The sequence below is a fragment of the Hylobates moloch genome, unplaced genomic scaffold (assembly GCF_009828535.3).
Source record: "Hylobates moloch isolate HMO894 unplaced genomic scaffold, HMol_V3 SCAFFOLD_23, whole genome shotgun sequence".
NCBI classification, from domain to species: domain Eukaryota; kingdom Metazoa; phylum Chordata; class Mammalia; order Primates; family Hylobatidae; genus Hylobates; species Hylobates moloch.
In genome coordinates, this window is record NW_026652298.1 from 20292979 (window position 1) to 20307207 (window position 14229).

At 42.5% G+C, this 14229-nt stretch overlaps 1 protein-coding gene and 1 pseudogene across 1 annotated transcript in view; both read left to right on the plus strand.

Annotated features, from left to right (window-relative positions):
* Positions 1 to 14229, plus strand: part of PTCD2 (pentatricopeptide repeat domain 2) — a 110829-nt gene that overhangs the window by 55271 nt on the left and 41329 nt on the right. The gene's annotated exons all lie outside the window — the stretch shown is intronic.
* Positions 4713 to 7387, plus strand: LOC116462727 (large ribosomal subunit protein uL1-like; annotated as a pseudogene).

Below are 14229 nucleotides of genomic sequence, written 5' to 3' on the forward strand. Positions count from 1 at the left end.
TCCTACATGGTCAGTTCTGGTTCTTGACTGATCTCTGTTCACAGGGGCTACAGGGCAAGATGACTGGTTTAACCAAATCAGGACTTCCCCTTCCCCAGATCTGAAGAGGTAACTAAAGAGAACATTCTCAGCAACTTAGTATTTTCAGATCTTCACCTGACCTGAGGAAGGTGAGAATGTCTGTCATCTTGGTGCTATCTGCCGCATCAGACAAACTTTCAGAGAATATCAGAGGACACCAAGTCAGATAATCTCCTCTTACTTGTGTCCTGTATGTAGGTCATCTCTTAACATAGAAGGACAAGTCTTGCACCAAGAACTAATCTTGGGGTCCCTTCTGTGTTCCCCACCCCCAGCAGCTGGCAAACTGTCCACATGAGTCCCTGGCATGAGTCCACCTTCCCAAGCCTTTCACATCACAAAACTGATGAAAATGGTAACATTTTTAAAGTAGCCAATATTTGACAAAGTGTTGAGAGAAACTCTTGGTTTTTCAGGCTACACATGCCTTGGCGATATTCACAGCTTGGGTGATGGGCACAGAGACATTTGGCTTCAAGTTCTCACATAGTTGTGTTACTGTAACTCCAAACCCCCAGTCCCCTGCATTCCCCAGTGATCCTTGCTATCTCCCTAGAGTTTTGGCTGCTGCTTCTGGGGTGTTGTATTTCTCAACAATTGCTGTCATTCTTTCCTCCTGTCCTCAGTTCTCCTGCAGTCCTTGATCTGTTCTGTTCCTGTCAAAACTAAAGGTATTGGATATCAGCCCCACCCCAAGCAAATACAATTCCTTCAGGTAACCTTGAATTGTCTGACCCTTAAGTGACCACAGACTTTTAAGGCCCCTTGAGACAACCTCAATATAGGAATTTACAAATGCCCTGGGCAGAAAGACAGCTCTTTGTCATACACAAAAGTATCCCTTGACAAGGAAAAAAAGGTGTCTCAATATGGGGAATATGAACTATGTCCCTCCTTCACCTCAGAAGGTGAATTCTCTGCCTTCTTGGGGCACTCCTTCCTTCTGAGTGGTTGACACAGGCCAAGCCTCCTTTCTTTATTCAAGAATCCCAAAGTTCCCACTATTTTTTCCCAAGGACTTTAAACACCAATAGTCATTAGTTCTATTATGGACAGTCTGCCTTGGCTCCCCCAAATTCCCAGAGGTGCAAATATATAGATGAGACCCCACCATGATGACCTCCTTGGATTTGAATTAGATACCAAATAGGACTGTGCACAAATCTGGCCTTGACCAATTCAATTCTGTTTTGAACGATTTCTCACCGTTCCTACCTACAACTCTAGTACCCCATAGGTCCACCCAGTCCAGCTGTGATGGGACCATGAGGGGACATGGTGAACCTAACCAGCAGACCATTCGAAGGTGTTGGTTTGAGAATTACCCAGCATCTGGCCTGACCCAGGCCTGACAGCAAAGCCCCGTGACTTGGTAGCCAGAGGTTGCTTTCACATCTTGACATCTTCACAGTCCTCTGAAAATGTAGCCATTTCATTGAGTCCCTGGGTTTAGTGAGTCTAGTGACCTATGCTTTAAACACTAAAGAATGCAGTGAGTTGATTTTTCACACTCAGCAGAGAAAGCACTGGGTAAAGAGTGTGCTCTTGGAATTATTAAATAGAACAACTCTCCTCTGCTTCAGTGAAGATTGTCGCTATTACAGTAAACAATTTCTCTGACACTACACTCTTAAGGAAAAGTTATTTAAGTTCTCTCCTAGCATAATACCCTCCACATTGAGGGCAGCCAATTAAAGTTTCTGCTTTAGTTGTATTGCTGTTTCCTTGGGTGGGGGGACCACAAGTTTAACTTTTGCTTGAAGGACCTCTTCCAGTGATTTTTGTCAAAGCTGTGAATTTTATTACCTCAAGTGTGTCAAGGAAGACGGGCTCCAAATTTAGCCTAGGGCAAAAGGAAAACGCAGATCAACCTGTTGCCATTTTTCTTTCTTCGTAGAGAGAGGTACTCTGTTGCCCAGGCTGTACTCAAACTCCTGGGCTCAAGAGATCTGCCTGCCTCAGCTGCCTGTGTAGCTGGGACTACAGGCACCTGCCACCATGTCCAGCTGATTTTTTTTAAATTTTTCTGTAGAGGTGGGGTCTTGCTACGTTGCCCAGACTCCTGGCCTCAAACAATTCTTCCTCCTCTGCCTCCCAAGTAGGCGGGACTACAGGTGTGCCACAATCCTGCTGCCATTTTTATCCACTGGATTTCCACCTACGTGATTACTGAGCCCTGCAGAGTCCAGGGATTAAACTCCACTTCAGTTTTCTCACCAATAAAACTGACAAACTAATTCATTGCCAAACTTGATACTTAATCTCTGGTAAAGGAAAGATATGTTTCAGTACCAATACTCTTTATGTTAGCCATGCCCAAATTAAATAAGTACCCTCAATAGCTGCAAAATGCGGGCAAGAAAGCATTTGCTGATTTTTACTCTTCCCAAAGCAAATCCACAAGTACCTTAGCCAAATTGCCTGCAACATCTTATAATTTCATGGTGATTTTACTTTGGAAAAGAAAAAGGAGAAATAGAAGGTAAAGTCCTAGGAACTGGACTTTATCTTAATCATCTATCTCTTCTCACACTTGGAGTGACAGGAACAGAGAATGAGGATGGAAATGGTATGATTGATACACATACAAAATCTCACCCGTGGTTAAGACTTTCAGGGGAAATTTAGACCACAGCCTCGGCTTCCCAGTACTCGCTACCCTTTGGAGTAGTTCTGTTTTTAAAAATCAAAAACACAGCATTCGGAGGCTTCAGATAGAAATTATTACAAAAAAATTGACAGCATTTCTCCTCATCAAATGCGATGCTGTATAGCAAACTTAGTTTCTGTGGAGGACAGGCAATTTTAAGCCTGTGACTATTACAGAGATGAAGAGGGAGAGGGACTTGCTTAAGAAAATGAAGCCAGCTGTGAAACATTCCCTGAGATTACAGGGGCCCTCCACAGTTATGCATGCCTAAATCACCTCAAGTCTCTTCCTATTCCAATCCGTCTGACACCTGTCTCCAGGCTAATCCTTCTAATCTGAACAGCTGCCTTGGAGACGTCATGCCTTGCCTTGCCTTCAGGGACTCCCCAAGGCCTCCAAAAATGTCAGTTACGCCCTGGCCTGGCCTTTATATTGTGCAAGAATCTGGCTGCCTCTGACATTTAATCTCCCTCTATTCCAACGGAAATCTGTCACTCTAGCGCCCACACCACTTTCTATTTACCCACCTTCACATATTTACCTGTAATGGTCTCCATTTTCTTCATCTGGAATATCTCCCTCTAACCCCTTCTCAACCACCAACTTCAACATATGATGCAAAGAGTGTGATTTGGAATTAGAGAGATCTGGGTTAAATTCTAGCTCTACTACCTGCTTGCTGTGTGTTGCTGGGCAGGTGTCTCACCTTCTCTGAACCTCAGGTTCCTCATCTATACACCAGATTCTCTATACACATCAGGTTCATGGTAGGTGCTCAGTAAAGATTAACTCCTTTTTCCTGCATGTCTACCCAGCTCCCATGCATCCTCCCAAGCTCCTAAATCAACTAATTTCTATCATATGGGCCATAGCATAAGGTTTGCATGTGAGCATAAGGTTTATGTTCAGTGTTGCAGATTCACCTCTATTCATTAAAGGTGTCATAAAGGAATGGGCCAGGTCAGGAATATAGAGATCATAAGACCTTCTCAGGACAAAGCTCAGAGGCCGAGGCATATGGGTTCATTCTCTGCCAATGGCACACTGAAATTTCAGCCTCAGGGGAGTGGAACCCAATAGGAGTACTTGGAAAATAGCCAAGCAGTTCACAGACAGGAAATTATAGCATTGCCATGACTCACTGTTAGATAGTTGAAGGAGTTCCTGAATAACATTTTTTTTTGTAATTTCCAAGAAATTTACAAAAGATGCCAATTAGCAGATTCAGTTCCATGGTACTTAAAGCTTAATTAAAAAAAAAAAAAGCAGATGCATTAGACATGCTTACAATTCCTGTCCCCCTTCTAAAAAAATTGCCCCACCAACAGATGCTTAATTTGCCAGATAATTTGCCATGTGATGAAACTCCTCTTTGCCCATATCTGATTGGTGCAAGATATGGTAGTTACCTGACCAAAGGGCAGCCATCCCCATAGGCTGGACAGTAGCTCTGAGCTGTGTCCTAGTGCAAAAAAGATGAGCTGAGCCAATCATGTTCTCTGTCTTTCCTAAAACTAGGAAACACAGAAGGAATGAGCCCACAGCAACAAGAACAGAAACTGCAAGGTTGCTGTGATATTATAAAGTATATATCTGGTCTTTGTCTCATTTTCTGTCATACAGCTCCTAAAATCCTTGAAATCTCCAAAGTGATAAGAGTATCTTTTGTATGCAAATGAGAAGACTGGTGGCTGGCAGCCCTAGGTTGCTTCAGGATGGGGGTTGGTCCCATAAAAAACCAAGGGGGGATTATAGGGTTGGAACGTTCAGTCCCATTCTCTAACCCTGGGGGAGGCTGAAGGTTAAGTTGATCATCAGTGGCCAGTGATTTAGTCAATCATGCCTAAATGAAGTTTTCCAAAAACCCAAAAGTACTGGGCTCATGGAACTTCCAGATAGCTGAACAGGGGGAGGTTCCTGGAGTGTGGCTCGCCTGGGGAGGGCATGGAAGCTCCTTGCCTCTTCCCGCATACTTCGCCCTATGCCTCTCTTTCATCTGGCTTTTATCTATATCTTTTGTAACACCTTTCATGATAAACCAGTAAATGTAAGTGTTTCCCTGAGTTCGGTGAGTCACTCTAGCAAATTAATCAATCCTAAGGAGGGGGCCATGGGACTCCTGATTTATAGCTGACTCGTCAGAGCACAGGTAAAACAACCTGGGGCTTGTGATTGTCATTGGAAGTGGGGGACAGTGTTGTGGGACTGAGCCCTTGACCTGTGGGACCTGACGCCATCTCCAGGTAGACAGTGTCAGAACTGAATTGATTTAGAGGACACCCAGCTGGTGTCTGCTGCAGAACTTATTGCTTGCTTGGTGTTGAGACAATACACCCACACATTTGGTCGCAGAAGCATTGTATGTTGCGAGAGCATAGTGGGAGAAACAGAGTTTGTTTTTTTCCTATATCCTTAGAGATGCCCTGAGGGAAAGTCAGGGACATAGCAGGCAAAACCTATGAGTAACTCAGAGTTAGGGAGGTTCAGAATAAGCAGGATAAGCCAGGCGGTAGAGCGGAGATCTGAGTGGAAGCACGAGGAAGAAGAAGAAGCCGTGAGAAAGCGATGGAGACAGCACTGGGTCCCCAGAGCAGACCAGTTTCTCAGGTGACCTCAGTCCCTAATATTATCTCGGTTCCTACAGGAAAACCCCCTGGTCTCAAGCTCACTTACAGCTGTATTCCTTAAAAACAAAAGAACCCAACTTAGGATGAAAACAGTGACACATTTTACTGCAAGAAAAAAATACAACTACTCTGAACACATGCACTATTACACAAGTCACAAACCCAGGAGGATCATGAGGATTTATTTTCAATAAGACACAAGGTGCAGGGTTAGACTATCTTAAAGGAAAGACTGTTTTCTCAGAGTATTGAAAGAAGCGGGCCTCTTAGGATTTCTGAGAGCAGCCACTAGAGTGTGAAACTTTAGGAACGTTTCCACCTGCTCCGAGGACTCTGACCATCCCTGGCGGAAAATGCCAGAGTTACTTGGTAAAGCCCTCCTTGGCAATGAGAAGCAGCGCAACCTGTGCCCTGGGATGGGCATGCGCCTGCTGGCCCTGTGACCCTCAGCGAGTCACTTCATCTCCTTGACACTCAGTTCCTCCTTTGTGATAGGTGACCAGCAAAGTGACTTCTGGGATATGAATCTTCTAAGTAAATGTCTTCTTTCAACTAGATTAGGAAAGGGGGCAGCCTAGAAGAAGAAAGACTGTGGACCAGGAGTCAGGAAAGCTGCATTTCGGTCCTGTCACTTGCTGGCTGGGCAAGCTGAGCAGCTGTCTGACTTGTCTTGGTCTCACCCACAAAATGAGGAAGTTGATTTGTGTCTCATCAAAAGGGCATTTTCACTCCAAATTCTGTGATTCTAAGACCTAAACATTCCTCAATCTATGATTCCAATGGCTCTTGACATCTGTATTTAAAATTCTTGGCTGTGTTTTTTCCCCACCCTTGACTGTGTAGAAAGAAGTCTGTGCCACAATTTCTAGGAGAACTTATTTATTTCAATTTGTCCAGTTACAGACTAAGTATAAAGAATGTTGGGGGAAAATCTGGTGTGAGTTTCACTCCAGCACTAGTTGGAACAGACATGTGGACTAATTTGGATTCCTAACGGCACAAGATCAGGGCTGGTTGCTGATGGAGAACTGTGAAGTCTAAATAGGAAGACAGACCAGGCCGTATTCAAAGGAAAAGATGTGTCCTCTTCCCAGAAAACTATAAATCCATAAATGGAAAGTGAAGGTGTGATTCCCAAAGTGATCCTGAGAAGCATTTTAAATATCCTTCTCAAAAATATTAAATTTATTGGTGGAAATCAGAAGTTTTGAGGTCCACAGACACAGTGGTAGAGGCCAATAGAAAAAGCCAAGAACAAACACTGCTAGTTATAGAAGAAGGTTAATGTCCTGCAATTTCAGTAAAAACCTAAAGGCACACATGCTCCAAGATACTGAAGGTCAGTGACTTTCATTGTTTCACCAGTTAGTTAAATGAAGGTGCAAGACTCTACAGTAATGCTCGTTTCTTGTTTCTGTGGCATGAGGCACCAAGAGCAGCAAAGCCTCTCAAGATACTCTGTACTAGGCGTCCCACAGAGGAACCAGTGCAAGCACTGGACACTTTTGGGTATAGCCAAAGATCACCTTGAAGAATGATGAACTCAGAAGGACAAGTGCTTCCCCTGCAGGCTTTAGTCCACTCCCCGCCCCAAGCTCTGTGTGTACGCTGGGGACCAACAACACTTTGATGAAGCCAAGGCTGCGGCTATCACCATGTGAGCTTCGGGGTGCTGAAGAAACTCAACCAGAATAAGAAGCTCATCAAGAAGCTGGCCATAAAGTATGATGACTGTGATCAAACACATCCTCAGCCCCAGCCTGAATAAAGCCAGCAAATTCCTTTCCCTGTTCATGCACAATGAAAACATGGCAGCCAGAGTTGATGAGGTGAAGTCCACAATCAAGTTCCAGATGAAGGTGCTGTGTCTGGCCATGACCATTGCCACGTGAAGATGACAGACGATGAGCTTGTGTACAACATTCTTCTGGATGTTAGCTTCCTGGTGTCACTGCTCAAGGTGAATTGGCAGAATGTCCAGGCTTTATACCTCAAGAGCACCATGGACAAGCCCCAGCACCTGGACTAAGGCATGGCCTGGTAAGTCCTAGTGCCACCAAAAAACAAAAACAAAAACGAATCAACTCTACAGTAGCCTATTATATCTGATTACTTTAGATCAACCACCTCTCTGCGTGGCTGATCTAAAATAATCAGATACAGGCTGGGCGCAGTGGCCCACGCCTGTAATCCCAGCACTTTGGGAGGCCGAGGCAGGCAGATCACTTGAGGTCAGGAGTTCAAGACCAGCCTGGCCAACATGGTGAAACCCCATCTCTACAAAAATACAAAAATTAGCCAGGTGTGGTGGCCTGTGCCTGTAATCCCAGCTACTTGGGAGGCTGAGGCAGGAGAATCACTTGAACCTGGGAAGAGGAGGTTGCAGTGAGCTGAGATTGTGCCACTGCACTCTAGCCTGGGTGACAGAGAGAGACTCTGTCGCAAAATAAATTAAATAAATAAATAAAGTAAAATAATCAGATACAAAAGGCATGGACTAGTAATTCACAGAATAAATACCTGTGGGCAAGAAAGATATGAAAATGTGTTCAACTGCAATGGTCATTAAGATAACATTTAAAATGACCTTTCGGTTTTTGCCCAGAAGAGTGACAACAAATAAATAAATGGCATCCAGTGCTGGTAAGGGTGTAAGGAATTAGCCAATCCTATATACAGTAGGTAATATAAAATTTTAAAAAGGCATAGCCATTGACCTAGCAATATCAGTCCTGGAAGTTCAGCCTTGAGATATTCTTCTGTGGGTATTTACTTAATAATGTTGATTTGCTCTTAATAGCAAAAACTAGAAGCTACTCACATTGGTAGTGGGTTGCTTAAACAAACTTTGTCCATCCAAATAATAGAGTACTATATATCCCTTTTTTAAAGGATGAATTATACCTAAATGCACTGATGTGGGAAGATTTCCATGTAGAAAAACAAGTTTTAGAAGACAATGCATAGTGTGATCTGATATTCTTAAAAGGTGTACACGTGTGCACACACATTCTAAAGGGTCCTTGCCAACCTCTATTCCTTGCATCTCGCCACGCCCACCTCACACTTCGGATATCAGCGCCATAGGGAACCTCCACCTTCCCTGATGTGTCATGGATTCTCTTAAGAACACGTGCTCTCCATCTGCCTGGAGCCCTGACCTCCTGCTCGGTGCTTGCCTAATTCCTCATCTTAATCCTATGTTACTGCAGGAATCTGGAAGGGTATACACCAAACTGTTAACATGGATGTTCCTGAGGCTGAGGTGTCAGGGTATTTTCACTTTCTGTATCATACTTTCCTGAAATGTTTGAATTCCTAATAATAATACATTGTAATTATTTTATGATTAGGAAAAAAGAACACTGCAACTATACAGACTACAACTGAAAAATAAAGAGATCAGAAGATCAGATTTTTGTCTCTTGTCCTACAACTATGGCTACATTCTGTCCTCTGTAAATTTATCCAGTTCCAGCTAGACAGCACCCATCTGTGGACTCACAATCTCCAAATAAATCCTGAAAAATCTAGGATAGAGGGAGTGAGATAGAGAGGAAAAGGAGGAGATGACTTGCCAGTGATTTAAAAAGACAGAGCTTATTTCCAAATTTGAGGTTAGGAGACTTGAGTTTTTTCAGTACTATGGAATGAAAGCTCAGGCTTTGGTTCATTGCCCAGCTTCTCAGAAAAGCTAAAGAGAAATAACTTCACTAGGATCCTAGATACATTGTTTTAATTTACTCTATATTATTTAGCACCCCACACCAAAAAGAACTTCAAAGAATGTCCTTTTGTTAACTATAAAATAAATCAAAACTCAACCAGTTAATTGATTTTAGGAAAATAGAGTATATTTGTAAAACCTTAGGTATCAGAACATCGAGGTTATAATCTGAGTCTTGCAGTAACAAGTAGCATTCATGTTAGCACATCCCACCCTAAACACAGCAAGTTCTTCTTTATTTTCTTCCTCTCTGTCACCTGGTGACCTCCCTACCCTCCATGCAATGAGGCTCTGGGCTCCATCAATTATCTTTCCTAAGTGCCTCTCAAATCCTTCCATGGCTACTGCTCTACCTTGGGTCCACGTCCTCTCTCGCCTAGACCACTGCCTCACCTGGTCTCCTTTTCCCGAGTGTTCTATTCTCCACATTGCAGCTACACTACTCTTAAAGTGCAAAATGTGAACAGTTCTTTCTCTGCTTTAACCCTTTTGGTGTCTCCCAGAGCTCACAAGACAGTCTGAACTCTGAGTCTAGGATAAGGCTTAAGAAGGCTTTCTTATTAGGCACTACCTTGGTTAGAGCAGTGATTCTCAACCCTGAGGTTTAAAAACGATTGTTTTTAATGCCAATGCATTTTGAAAACTCATCCCAGATGATTCCACCCCAAGTAGCCGATGCCTTTAGTGTGAGAAACGCTGATGAGGGACAAGATGCTGTGGGAGGCCAAGAAGAAGGCAAGTCAGAGGTCCAGAAGTAGATGCAGCCTGGAGTTTGGCATTAACTAAAGCTGGCTTTCTAGTGCAGGTTAGGCTTTTGTTCTTAGGATTTGCACCAAATAAGACTCATTTCATCTCATTGCCTGGTCCACAAGGATGGTACTGGTTACATGCTCTAGTCAGGAACTCTTTGAGTAAACAATTTAAATATTGAATCTGCTCTGCTGTAAATAATGCATCAACTTATTTTAAAAAGTGAATATTTAATAAGTTGCAGTGCAGCAATTTGAATGTGGAATTTAATCTGCTTATAAAATCCACAAGGGAAAAACCAATTCATATAAATTCCTATAAAGTTTCCATCACTTCTCCGAACATTCCTATATACCGGTTGTGCAAACACACTCTGTGGATGGAACAGGGGGAGGGGGAGGAATTAGACGCCACAGTTTGTTTTTATATAGTTTCTCATTTCACTTATTTTTCTTTGCCTTCACAAAAATGAAGTCCAAACAGCATACTTCTATTGAGTATTCTTCTATGTTTTATTTATTTATTTTTTTGAGATGGAGTCTCACTCTGTGGCCCAGGCTGGAGTGCAGTGGCTCAATCTTGGCTCACTGCAACTTTCGCCTCCCGGGTTCAAGTGATTCTCTTACCTCAGCCTCCCAAGGAGCTGGGATTATAGGCGCGTGCCACCTTGCCTGGCTAATTTTTGTATTTTTAGTAGAGACAAGGTTTCACCATGTTGGTCAGTTTAGCTTGAACTCCTGACCTCAGATGATCCACCTGCCTCGGCCTCCCAAAGTGCTGGGATTACAGGTGTGAGCCACTGCACCTGGTCTTCTATTGAATATTTTAAAAAGAACTTGAGAGACAGCAGTGTCTCTTAGGTAACTGTGCATTCTAATTTATAAGTCTTACTACAAGGGTCTTTTCTATTTATTTTTATGCTAATTATATACTTATTGTTATTATTACCCTTGAACTAGACAGGCCTGCATTTGAATACCTGAGAGTTTAAAAATCCCTGAGAGTTACTAGTTGGGTTTGAAATCCCTGAGAGTTACTAGTTGAGTGACTTTGGTCAATTGACTTACCCTCACCAAGCCTCTACTTCTCTGGTTATTGTCTGTGTAAGGTAAGTATGTAAGACTTCTTAAAAACAAGCTAGAAACTGAATGCATATCAGTTGTCCTCTCTTTCCTCCCTCCCCACTCCCCATCATACACTGTACCATAACCTCTGTGTTGTATTTGTGCAGCTGATGATCTCCTTTTAGGACTGAAATGTATTTTCTTGCGGTTATGTACTCTTTGATAATGTCAGTTCAGAAGGAAACATTGGCCCCACTGTAGTACGGGGGGTGTACTGTAGCACAGGAGAGTGCTGGTTGGCTGTCAGGGGGCCATTCCAAGTGGCATTTATCCTGTAGGAATTCACAAGGCTTCAAGGTATTGTGTCAGCCATCCAGACATAGGACTTTATTTGTCCTATATACAGATGAAGGGTCTCTCCTCTTGGGGATTATGTAGATTATGTATGTTAACCAAGGCTACAGAGACTGATATATACAGACCAGAATGCTGATTCTTTTCATGTATGATGAAAATATACAATTACTGGTGAGGGAGTGGGCAGTGGTGGGGGTAGGGTGAGACAATTTATTAGAGGTACAAACCAAGGGAAATTGGCTCCACAGTGTCAATGCTTAGGTCACCCTAACGGATCTCTCTCTCTCTCTCTCTCTCTCTTTCTCTCTCTCTCTCTCTCTCTCACACACACACACACACACACACAGTTTCATTTTCTATGTTCTAGTCTGTGCTATTCTGTTCATGCATCTCTCCAACTAAAGTCCTCTAACATTTCAGCCCATTGCCTTGAGTTCTCCTTGGTTGATCTCCTGGGTGTCCCAACTCTCAGATCGTCCTGTCACACTCATGGGGCTTTATTGCCTAGTTTACGTGAGGGTGCTTCTTTCCTGCCTGCTGCTTCCCTCTTTGTGGGTGAAGATCAGTTGCTATAATGGCCTGGCCTTTCTTCCTCTTCCCCTTTCACTCAATTCTTCTCTTTCAGCCCCCAGGAAGTTGGAGTAGCTTCTCTCCTTGGTAAATTTGGGAAAAATAAACTGGAGGTACAAAGATCAGCTTTCACCTCTATAGTTTCACTCTCCTTTTCTATGTTTTCAAGGCTAACCAGCCTCTCTGAAAACTGCTTTAAATCTTTATTCTAATATGACAATATGTTCAGTCAGCTCTCTCAGATTTTATATACCTGGGAGTTGTCTTTTTAAGCTCCCCCTAGTGCCTCTCTGCTCTGAGTTAAAATCTGTTGCTTTCAAAGCTTAATTGTCAGATGCCATTCATTCAAAAAATACTAATCAGTGCAGGTACTGTCCTGGGTTTGGGAAACAAAATGAGAAACAAAATGAACGTGGTCTAGCCCTCATGAAGTTCACGTTTTCATTTTATTATCTGGTCTTATTTTTGCATTCCTTCCTGGGGAAAGTCTGACCACAGCACATTTTTGATGGTAGAAAGAGCTCTGAACCTTTGAATCAGGCAGATCTGGGTGGAATTCTAACTCAGTCACTCACTAGCTGTATGTCAGTAGACAGCCAATGAATTGCTCTGAGTCTTAGTTGTCTTAAAAGTTAAATTGCTATGTAGTTAAAGTACATGATGGTTGTTGTGAGAATAAAATGAAATAGTGCATGCAAAAAGTCTTAGCAGAGAACTTGGAACTGGTAAGCACCTCATAAATGTAAGAAGACACTTACTAATGTAATAAATGTACAATATAATAGCCTCTGTGCTCCCTTTCCCCCCTCAACTTAAGCTTCTTGTGAGCTGGAACCATGTCTTACACTTCCTAAGGTGATAGTAGAAGCTCAATAAACGTGTCAATTCAACTGATTAGTTAAATGAGATTCACAATAGGCTCTTGTCTTAATTAGCCTTCTATTTTTTTATTGGTGATAAACATAGCTGGTTCCCACCCCCCCGCAAAGCTGTGTAACTATGTAGCCATTGTAAAATATGTCTTTTAATAGCTTCATGCCTAATTTTCTATATTTCAAATATAAGTCTCCATAAAATAACAATAATTCTTAGCTGTGACTTTGACTAAATCTTCACTAATGTATAAATAATTTTATTGTTAAAAACTAAGAAAACTTAAACTGGTTATTTTAATATTTTATTTATGTGTTACAATCATACTGGTTATGTACATGAATGGAAGGAGACAGTGACACGAAGAGTTGAAGAAAAGGTTAACATATTTTCCTTATGATTTTTGAGTACAGATGTTCCAGTGATCCTGGAATTCTCATTGTTTCAAATAAAATGATGAGGTGATTGTAAAAACATCTGAGTTGAGATAGCAGAGTCAGGCTTTTACATCCTGTCCTGTGGAACTGCACTCTGATCTTTAGCTTACCACAAAAATCGGCTATAGCACCTTCAAACTGATGAAACGCTCACCTAAGCCACACTCTTGTGTCAAAGCTGGCTGTTTTCGACATCCTGGCTTTCTTGTTGTTGACTTAAAAGCTTTTCTTATTAGATTTTCATTGGAAAAGTTAACAAATTTTAGGGTATTGGCAAATCGTTCAGTAAAATTATGTTGATGATGTTAACAAGAATGTTAAAGCAAATTTTGCAAGTGATAACACACCGATGGTATGGTAGGAGTTGGGAACCTGGGCTCCCAGACCTCTCAGGGTATCAGTGGATGCTTGAACAAAGTGTTTGGGATACAAGTGGTAATGGTCCACACCTATATGTAATTTTCAGTCAAGTAGGGGCGGTAGACAATAAACATGTAATTATAGATAGATAATATGTGTTAAAAGAAAAGTGAATAGGAAGCTGTAAGGAGAATAAGGAGAAGTTAGCTTTGGTAGTTGGTCAGGGGAGGCCCCGCTGAGGAGACTGAATTGAAGAAAGAGAAGGAGTCAAGTTCAGGGAGGACCTGGAGGGGCGATGCCTCAGGCAGAGGAGAGCAAGGCAGAGGCTGCGCAGGATGAACTTGGCGCAGTCTCAGAAGCGTGGCTCAGCCGGGCTGGCTGGGATACAGGGAGGACAACACCCAGCGCCAAGTTCTATTTTATTTAAAGTGCAGTGGAAAGCCACTGAGGGGTTCATAAACCAGGTCGGGACTGGAACTTATTTGCATTTTTAAGTGACTGTTCTACATTTGATATGGAGAACATTGTAATGGGGCCCACATGGAAGCAGGGAGACCAGTTAGGAGACAAAGCGGTAGTCCAGTGAGAGACGACGGTGGCTTCTATAAGGCTGGTGGTCGTGGGCCTCAGGAAGAAAGGTGCTGTAAATCTAAAGACGCATACACAAAAATATTTCGTAGTTAGATCACTGCTTTCTTAAAATAATGAGAATTGAGTATCTTACAGGCAATGT